Source organism: Psammomys obesus, unplaced genomic scaffold (assembly GCF_907164565.1).
Source record: "Psammomys obesus unplaced genomic scaffold, mPsaObe1.curated_primary_1811, whole genome shotgun sequence".
Lineage (NCBI taxonomy): Eukaryota > Metazoa > Chordata > Mammalia > Rodentia > Muridae > Psammomys > Psammomys obesus.
In genome coordinates, this window is record NW_026593286.1 from 20,071,016 (window position 1) to 20,081,033 (window position 10,018).

The 10,018-nt window shown below is 42.9% G+C and overlaps 1 protein-coding gene across 4 annotated transcripts in view; it reads left to right on the forward strand.

Annotated features, from left to right (window-relative positions):
* The first annotated feature begins 4,147 nt into the window (after positions 1 to 4,147).
* Positions 4,148 to 10,018, forward strand: part of Bard1 (BRCA1 associated RING domain 1) — a 184,081-nt gene continuing 178,210 nt past the window's right edge. For all 4 annotated transcript variants that reach the window (XM_055616985.1, XM_055616983.1, XM_055616984.1 and 1 more), the window contains exon 1: positions 4,148 to 4,383. The gene's annotated coding sequence lies outside the window, so the exon portion shown is untranslated. The remainder of the gene's footprint in view (positions 4,384 to 10,018) is intronic.

The following is a 10,018-nucleotide window of genomic DNA, read 5'->3' on the forward strand; positions in this document are numbered from 1 at the left end:
TACCATGACCAAAAAGCAAGTTGCAGAGGAAAAGGGTCTATTTAGCTTACACTTCCATATCACTGTTTATCAAACCAGTCAGGAACCTGGGGGCAGGAGCTGATACAGAGGCCATAGGGGAGTGCTATTTACTGGCTTGCTTCCTATGTTTTCCTCAGCTTGATTTCTTAGAGAACCCAAGGCCACCAGCCCAGGGGTGGCACAACCCTCAGTAGTTTGGGCCCTTCCACATCAATCACTTGTCAAGAAAATGCCATACAGCTGGGTCTTATGAAAGGATTTTTCTCAAGTGAGATTCCCTCCTTTCGGATAACTGTAGCTTGTGTCAAGTTGACATAATACTATCCAATGCAGCAAAGAAGTGGGATCGGTGGTGCTGAGACAGATGGATCTCCTTACGAAAAAGAAACGGAATAGATAGTTGTGGATGGATTTGAGGGGAGAATAAAGTAGAGACAGAGAAGGAAGAGAGGCACGAGAAAAGAGATATGAGAAGAGGCAGCTAAAATGAAGGGCTATTTGAGGAATAGTATGGAAACCTAATACAGTAAAAGATTCCTAAAATGTATGAAGCAATCTAAACAAAACTGTCAAGTAATAGGGAAACAGAGCCTGAAATGGGCATCTTTTGTCATCAAAAGAAGCTTTCAGTACTGGGGATGAGTTACATCTAACAGAGTTGGCCAAAGGCATCCCATGGGAATCCCCAAACAACCGAGGTTATTTCCAAGACTATAGGATGCTCCACAAACAAGTGGCAAGGACTCATTACTAGAGACACCTATACAACTCATTATACATGGAGAAGTAGAGCTGGTGCCTACACAGAAACTTCACCCCCTAAGTGCAAGTATCTTTGTTATAGGAAGGTACTCTGCACATTACCAAAGGAGAAATGTAAACCTAAACCCAGCCACAAACCCCCTGCCTTTAAGATATGATAGGGCAATGGTGGCACAAAGCTCGTGATTTGATTTGAGGTCCACTTCATGAGACGGAACCCATACTGGACAGTGCTTGGGTGACCAATAACCTGAGATTAGATAGCCTGAAGACCTGGGATAAAACCAAATACTACAGTTCTAAAAACAAACAAAAAGGCAGAAGTAAAACTACTTGTTATGACATTCTAATGTACATAGACTGTGCCTTTCTCAGCCAGCATCAAAGAAGCTCCCTCCTGCAGCAGACGGGAACAAATACAGAAACCCGCAGCCAGACATTAGACAGACTGTGAGAGACCTTGGAACACTCATCCTTAAATGGAATGTCTCCATCAAATCCCTCCCTTGGGCTCAGAGAATTGAAGAGAATGTAAGAGCCAGTAGACAGAGGATATAAAGAAAACAAGGCCCTCTAAATCAAAAGATCAGTGCACATAAGAACTAAGCCTAAGGCAGCATACAGAGGGCCTGTATGGGCCTGCACCAGATGGTATCCTAGAGCTGAATAAAGAAGTGGACACATGTCTTCTGGACTGGCTGGTTTTCTGTGTCAACCTGACACAAGCTACAGTCATCAGAGAGGAAGGAGCCTTGTGAGGCATTTTCTCAATTGGTGATCAATTGAGCAGGGCCCAGCCAATTGTGGGTGGTGCCATCCATGGTCTTGGGTTCTATAAGAAAGCAGGCTGAGCAAGCCTTGTGAATCAGGCTAGTAAGTAGCACCTTCCATGGCCTCTGCATTATCTCCTTCCTCCTGGTTCCCCCCAACTCCTTGCTTGAGTTCCTGTCCTAATATCCTCCAGTGATGGACTATGATCTGGAAGTATAAGGTGAATAAACCCTTTCCTCCCCAGCTTGCTTTTTAGTCATGGTATTTTTGCTGCAGCAATAGAAACCCTAAGACACCTGCACCCCTAACCCAGAAGCTATCTCCAGTTGATATCCACTTACAAATGAAACATTATTTTCCTCTAAGGAAATTTTCATTTGCAAGTGGTTATCAGTTGGAGACAGCTTCTGGGTTAGGGCTGGGAAAAGAGACTACTCTTAATGGTAGGCTGCACGCCCACTGGTAGATGACCTACAGAAAACAAACTCAGTGGAATCAAACTCATAGAAATTTATCTTCCCCTGTCTTATAGGTGTTAAAATCACGGGTGCACACCACCATGCCTAGCTAACTCTGAGTACTTGTTAAGAAGAAACAGTTGAAAGTCTTGGTTCCTTCTTTATTTTTATGTGGCTTTAATATCCTAGCCTGTCTCTTCTCAGGAAAGATTTATGACAACATGTTTTGTTTAGTTAGACTTCCAGTGGCCTAAAGGCTCTGAATGCTAACAAGATAATTTGGCAATAAACCCCAGACTGATGCAATTAAATCATGACCTGTAACAAGCTAACTGTGCCTTAATTGCAAGGTAATTGAAATTCATTTTTTTAAAAGAAATGTGAGATAGGAGACAGAGTTTATTTAGTCACCTGGACTAACTTTCATTAAAATGGAATTACTAATTACATTTAAGTACTATATCTATTTTAAGGGGTAAAATGTACAAACTACTTCCCTTTGAGGGTTTGTTGTCTTTTAAATATGAACCAAGTTCAATGTTTAGGATGATTCTTGGTTGTAACTTTTAAAAGGTGTACACAGTACAAAAGGTGTTAATCCTTGCACTGAAGTGTCTCTGGTAATATTTGAGAGACATTAATATATGTTCTTACCCTTTGAAAAGATGTATGTTGAAATCAAAGATGTACTTTTGTGGTGATTTGAATGACAATTTCCGCCATAGGTTCATGTATTTGAATACTTACTTGGTTCCCAGTTGGTGGAACTATTTGGGAAGGATTAGGAGGTGTGGCCTTATTGGAGGAGGCGTGTCACTAGGCTTTGAAGTTTCGAGTGCTGGTGCCATTCCCAATGTCTTTTTCTCTTCCTCCTACTTGCAGATAAAATATAAGCTCTCAGCCATTGCTCATTGTCATGCCCATCTGTCTGCTGTTTGCTATGATGTTCAGGACTCACCCTCTGAAACTGTAAACCCCAATAAACTCTTTCTTCTATAAACTGTAGTGGCCCTGTCTTATCACAGCAATTAAAAAGTGACTAAGACAGCTACGACGTTAAATAAATATAGTGCAGACACCAATAGCAATATTAGCAAGTAAGAACTTCATTGCTATGGTACCCTATAGGACACACTGAACTCTGAACATGCCTCTGACAATCAGTTTGGTGGAGGACTCTTGGACAAAACTGCCAGATTCACAATTTAATCTCCTGTTTACCCACCTGAACAGAACCCAGTAACTCACATGTTGAAGGCTTGGTCTCCAGCTCACAGCACTAAGGTGAAATGGTAGAATCTTTACAAGTTGGGGCCAGAAGAAAGAAAATTAGGTCACTGGGGACATAACCTTAACGTAGATATGGGACTCCATCCCTCCCTCTGTCTTTCTTTGCCTCCCTGCCACCATGAGGTACAGCTATCATGCATAATGTGGTCCCTCACTGTACCTCCAAAGTCAAGTCATACACTAGAACATGTGAAACTGTGAGTCAAAACCAACCTTTCCACTTTTCAAGCTTATTAACTCAGGTACATTGCTATAGCAATGCAAAGTTGAATAGCACAATATTCTTATCCACAGAATAAGCCAGATGGCTAAATTGACATTGGGTGAAATGAGATTGTACATGTAAAATGTTTAGAGATGTACCTAAAAATATTACTGTTACTATCATTAACAAAATTCATCTCGTTTAATTTTATACTTGTTTCATAGACATTTATTTTCTTTCTTCTCTAATTTGAAGATTCTGGAGGTCATATGTTGGGCATTGACAGATCATGGACAGTAGCCAATTATTTAATGCAAGATGGGAAGGCAGGGAGAGAAATGTGACTTTTGTCATCAAACATTGGGGATGCTTTTAAGAGGAGGTAGATAAGCAAAACCATCCGAAAGTGCTGACAGCAGCACTTCCAGAAGTTGACACTGTGGCAAGCACAGGATCAAAGAGTGGCCAGCCCCAGAGTACCTCAGGTATGGCTCAACAAATTGGCAAAGTGCTTTAATGTCAGAGAAGCCAGTCATCCTGGCATGAGGAGAAACTGGCCAGAGCTTGGATTAGGAGTTTAGTAGTCAGGAAGTTGGCATTGGCAATGAAGCCACACAAAGTAGGACACAGAGTCAGAAGATTCATAGGCAGTATCCAACCACTGGGTGCTACCCTGGACTTCAGAAGTGACTTAGACATAAGGTGTCAGAATAAGGTCTCTAACAGCAGAAATCTATCATGGAACCAAGTAAGAGGCATTAGAAAAGTTAGAGGAGGAGCTCAGGAAAGAGAAGATCCCATGTAATTACAAGAAATAACTTCAGCGTCGGATCTACTGCACCGACTACACAGTGTTGAGCCTTGGAAGGTGGTGGTGTAAGTGTTCAAGTTTCTATTGACCTAAGATTTGGGAGTAAAGCTGAGACTGCACAGAAATATTAACTGGCTCCAGGGATTTGTATGGTGGGAATAACAGGTCGTGGGGAAAGGGAGAAAGCTAAAAGGGTCAGCCAGCTGTTTAGCCTAACAGCTGAGTTATTAGTACTGTCAGGACCTCACCTCTAGCAGCATCTCACATTTCTGAGAGTTTATTATTAAATGTAATATCCCTGAAATACCACAGACTGTTTATGTTCTAATGGTGTGCCAGGTAAAATGGTGTGGGCTCTAGACAGACCAGACTGGTCCTCTTAGGAATACATAGATAAAGTTGAAATGTATAGAACTTATACGGCTATTTTGGCTGAGCTGAAATTACATCAGCTGTATTCAGTGTTTGCCATATGTTGGAGAGAGCCAATTAAGAGCTGTCAATGCGGTGTGATGCTGACATGCTTTCAGTGTATTCCCTGCTTTCCATTCGACAGTCTCACAGAACTGTTTCCTCCTCCCTCCCTTCTCCAGCACAATGACAGCATCTTTTTCCCTTTTAGGAAGGTTTGAAGTCTGGTTTTTGCTGTCTCTTTTGAATGATCTCCCTTCAGAGTTATCACGCCATGCTGTGGCTCACCCCTCTTAGCTTCCAACTTTGTGGGGCACCACCCTTCTGAAATGGCAGCAAAGTCCTGAACTCTGTGTCATGGTGCACCCAATAAGCTTATAAGATCGCAGTGAAGGGCCACACATATCCACAAAAGCTCTGTCACCTCTCTCACTGAGAGCCATAATTGAATGCCTCTGCTGTTCAATGCACACTGGCTTTGGGGGCTTATTAAATAAGAGGATGTGGCAGAAATGACATTTCAGAACTCCTAAGGTGGGAATACAGGAAGCTTCGTACTCACTCTCACATTCGTAGCTTCTGTGTAAAAATCTTGATATCCCAGAGACTGTGTTGCTCGAAGACTCTGTGAGAAGAACACTTACAGAGCCTAGAGACCTGTGTGTGTGAGAGAGAGAGACATACATGGCTGCCCCTTAACCTTCCACCATCCACCACAGGTGCCTTCCAATTGCCAGATCTGCAAGTACAAACATGTTTGTTGTTATATGGATTTCTGCTTTGGAACTGGTTCTCATATGGCAAGATAACTCTTCAGTGATGTTATAGATAATAGAGAGAAAAAAAAAGCCTGGCTATTTGCACACCAGGTTTTAAGAGAAATGAAATTTTCCTTAATAAAAAGCTGGGATTTCAGGGGGGAGGTTTAGCATGGATGGCGATGGGTCATGTATAAGTATTAAAAGGGAAGGTACATGTGAGAACTGGGCCTTGCAAAGGTCGTCACCTCAAGGGTACCTTTTGCTGCATTCAGCTCCCCAGCCCTCCAGCTTCTTGGCACCTTCCTGAACTCTCCCGCTTAGCCCAGGGGATCATTCCACCTCTCTCTAAATCTGTCCTCCTTGTCTTAAAAAAATAAATTCCTATGCCTGCTGCTCAAAATGGAAAAGCAGGCACGGGATCTGTTAGGATGACATGAGTGACATGAGAAGCTACTCAAGCCTCACAGGGTAGGTGGGAAGGATGACTCTGAGCCATTGTTAAGGGAAAGCAGAATCCTTCCATTCGGTGTGGTATGCGTGTGTGTTAATCAACTTGTTTTAGCCTTGGGGTATGAACAAGATGGCAGTGCCCAGCATGCCTGGTGCCTGGGTAGCAGGAAGTTAAGCTCAGTGACTACAGAGCGAGCATGTGGGCATGCTGCTGGCTGCAATATGCCTGTAGCTGTATTACCCGGCCAATGCTGGGACTATCCACCTTCCTGAGGAGAGCACCTGGGCCCCAGGATTATCCAACCTCCAGCCCAGGGAGGAAAACCGATTGGGGGAGGGGGGAACACCTCTGTGACAAGCTGGAGACCTGCCACAGAGTAGGCTCCTGGGAGGATATCGGGGGTTACTCTACCTGAGACTCCTAGCAGCAGGAGAAAAGGAGATGAAAGTGGCCACCTCTTACCCAGACAGATCTTCCAGAGGAGGGAGGGGGATATAAACCCACCCACAAAACCTTCGATCCGAAAATTACCATGCCTATAAGATGTGCAAGGATAAAGATGGAGCAGAGATTGAGGGACAACCAATGACTGCCCCAACCTGAGACCCAGCCCATAGGAGAGATCCAACCCCTGACGCTATTAATGACACTTTGATATGCTTGCCGACAGGAGCCTAGCATAACCGCCCTCTGTGAGGCTCCACCCAACAGCAGATGGAAACAGATGCTGAGACTCCCAGCCAAACATTAGGCAGAACTTGGGGAATCTTGTGGAAGAGTAGGGTAGGAGAGAGAAGAGAAGGACCCAGATGGGACAAGAACTCCACAATAATACCAACTGAGTCAATTAACCTAGGGCCATAAAGACTTACAAAGACTCAACCACCAACCAACTGGCCTACGCCTCCTGGACATAAGTAGCCGATGCGCAGCTTGGTCTTCATAGGGGCTTCCTAGCAAGTGAAGCAGGGGCTGTCTCTAACATGGACTACGCTGCCTGCTTTTGGATCCCTTTTACCTAACTGGGCTGCCTTGTCTCACCTCAGTAGAAGAGGATGTGCTTAGATGGAACTTGATGAGCTGAGGTGGATTGGTGGGGGGGGATGATTCCCTTTTCTGAAGAGAAGGAGAGGGGGATAAAAGGAAAGAGGGTGGAAGGGTGGGACTGGAGAGAAGGGAGGGGGCTGTGATCAAGATGTAAAGTGAATTTTAAAAAACTTGTTTTTAATTTATTCTACTTTTAAAATTTATAATTAGATCATTTCCTCCCTCAAACTCTTCCATATACCTCTTCTTGCTCTCTTTCAAATCCATGTCCTCTTTCTTCCTTAATCATTGTTATGTACATACATGTATATGCTTATATGTTACCTACTCACTTTGTAAAATGTTACTTTATGTATGCATTTAGGGCTGCCCATTTGATAGTGAATAAACAGTTGGTATGCTCTTCACCATGTTTCCTGCTCTCAGCATTCCTTGGTTACCTATAGCTCTTTGTGTAGGTTTGAAGTCGAGAATCCTCGAGAAGAACCTACAATCACCACTTTATTAAACCAGAATACTACGTTCTAAATATTTACCTTTATACCCACATGTAAGTGTAGTCCTCATCCCTCTTCAAGGAAACTTCCCTTTGTAGCAGATGGCGACCATTTTAGAAACCACAACCAGTGGAAGGAAGAGTTACCAGGCAGTGTATGTGCTCGTGTTTGATCCTAGCGCTTGGGAGGCAGAGGCAGGTGAATCTCTGAGTTTGAGGCCAGCCTGGTCTACAGAGCAAGTTCCATGATGACCAAGACTACACAGAGTAACCCTATCTCAATAAATACATGCATACATACATACATACATAAATACATAAATAAAACAAAAAATAAAAGAAAAAGCAGGGAAGGGGCAGAGTTGTGAAGCCCAGTCCCAGTGGCTACATCTACAAAACACCCCTGCACCTAGGACTTAGGGAACATTTCAATACAGCAGTCAGAATTCAGTATTTTTACAGCTCTGTGTTCTGGTTGAGATGATCCTCATTTAAACCATTTGAATGTCACACATACCCAATAAAAACCATTCCACTGCAAAGAATATAGTACTCTGGAATAAAAAAAATAGATATTGAGGTTTTTCAGACATGAAACAAATAACGAGTGGCATTATGGTTGTTTGACTGAGAATGGCCCCAACAGAGTTGACTGTTTGGCCCCCAGTGGACGGTGCTGTTTAGGAAGGATTAGAAAATGTTGCCATGTTGGCAGACGTGTGCTAATGAGGGTGGGCTTTGAGGTTTCAAAAAGCTCACACTGTTCCCAGTTGGGTCTCTTTTAGCCTCTGTCTCTTACTTGTGGATTTAACGTTAGGTTGAAAGAACCCCCTCCATAAAGCAACCGTAAGTTAGACACTAACTGCAGCATTCATAATTGCCAAGATACCTTCGTATTTCCCCAGCCCCATAATTACACCGAGTAGCATTTAGTTTCCTTCTTGCTTCAAAGGTTCCGTCTGAATAATAATTACATGAGCCTTTAATATTGACTCTCATTTGTTCCTTAGAATGACTCTCAGTTATGATTAATTCCTATGCTTCAGCCGTCTCCCTGTACGCGGAGGGTATGGTGTTTGCCAATTTTTTTTATCTACAAAGTTTTAAAGACACTGAGGTATGACCTTCATTACAACGTTAGGTAATCTGCCTCCTTTTATCCTATCTTTTTTAATTTTTTAAATTTATTATTATTATTTGTGTAGGGTGTGTGTGTGTGTGTGTGTGTGTGTAATGGACAGGCCTGTACTGAAGTGTATGTTTGGAGGTCAGAAGACAATTTTACTGAGTCATTTTTTTTTCTTTTCCACTTTGTATGAGTCCCAAGTATCAAAATGACATCAGCACGCTCGAGAGGCAAGCACTGTGACCTATTGAGCCATCTAATCCTATCTTAAGCAATACTGTGTTAACCCCGGGTCCTTCATTTGTTTTTTTTTTTTTTTTTGTATTTTATTTTTTTCTTATCAGTTACATTTTATTAACTCTGTACCCCAGCCGTGTCCCGATCCCTCATTCCCTCCCAGTCCCTCCCTCCCTCCCTCCTCTCCACCGTGCCCCTTGCCAAGTCCACTGATAGGGGGGACCTCCTCCCCATTCATCTGATCCTGTTTTATCAGGTATCTTCAGGACTGGTTGCAAAGCTCTCCTCTGTGGCCTAACAGGACTGCTCCTCCCTTGGGGGGTGGGGAGGCCAAAGAGCCAGTCATTGAGTTCCTGTTAGAAATAGTCCTTGTTCCCCTCACTATGGGAAACCAATTGGTTACTGAGCTACCACAGGCTACATCTGAGCAGAGGTTCTAGGTTACATTCATATATGGTCCTTGGTTGCATGTCAGTCTCAGAAAAGACCCTGTGCCCAGATATGTTTGGTCCTTGTGGAGCTCCTATCCTTTCCTCATCAGACTAACTCCCCTTCTTTCTTATGATTCCCTGTACTCTGCCAAAGGTTTGGTCATGAGTCATTGCTTTGAAAACACTGCTAGTTAGAGTCTTTCAAATGCGCTCAGTAGACTCCTGTCATACGTTCAATGCACATCCCATCTGTCATTCTAAACAAGGATTGATCATCTTACCCCATGTCTACTCTCTTGATTATCTTTTTTAGGTGTACAGATTTCATTATGTTTATCATATCTTATAGGTCTATATAAGTGAGTATATACCGTGTTTGTCTTTCTCCTTCTGGGATATTTCACTCAGAATGATCTTTTCTAGGTCCCACCATTTGCCTGCAAATTTCATGATTTCCTCCTTTTTGATTGCTGAGTAGTATTCCATTGTGTAAAAATACCACAATTTCTGTATCCATTCCTCCATTGATGGACATCTGGGTTGTTTCCAGGTTCTGGCTATTACAAATAAAGCTGCTATAAACATGGTTGAGCAAATATCCCTTTTGTGTACTTGAGCAAACTTTGGGTATATACCTAGCAGTGCTATAGCTGGGTCTTGAGGAAGCACTATTCCTAATTGTCTTAGAAAGCACCAGATAGATTTCCAGAGTGGTTGAACCAGTTTACATTCCCACCAGC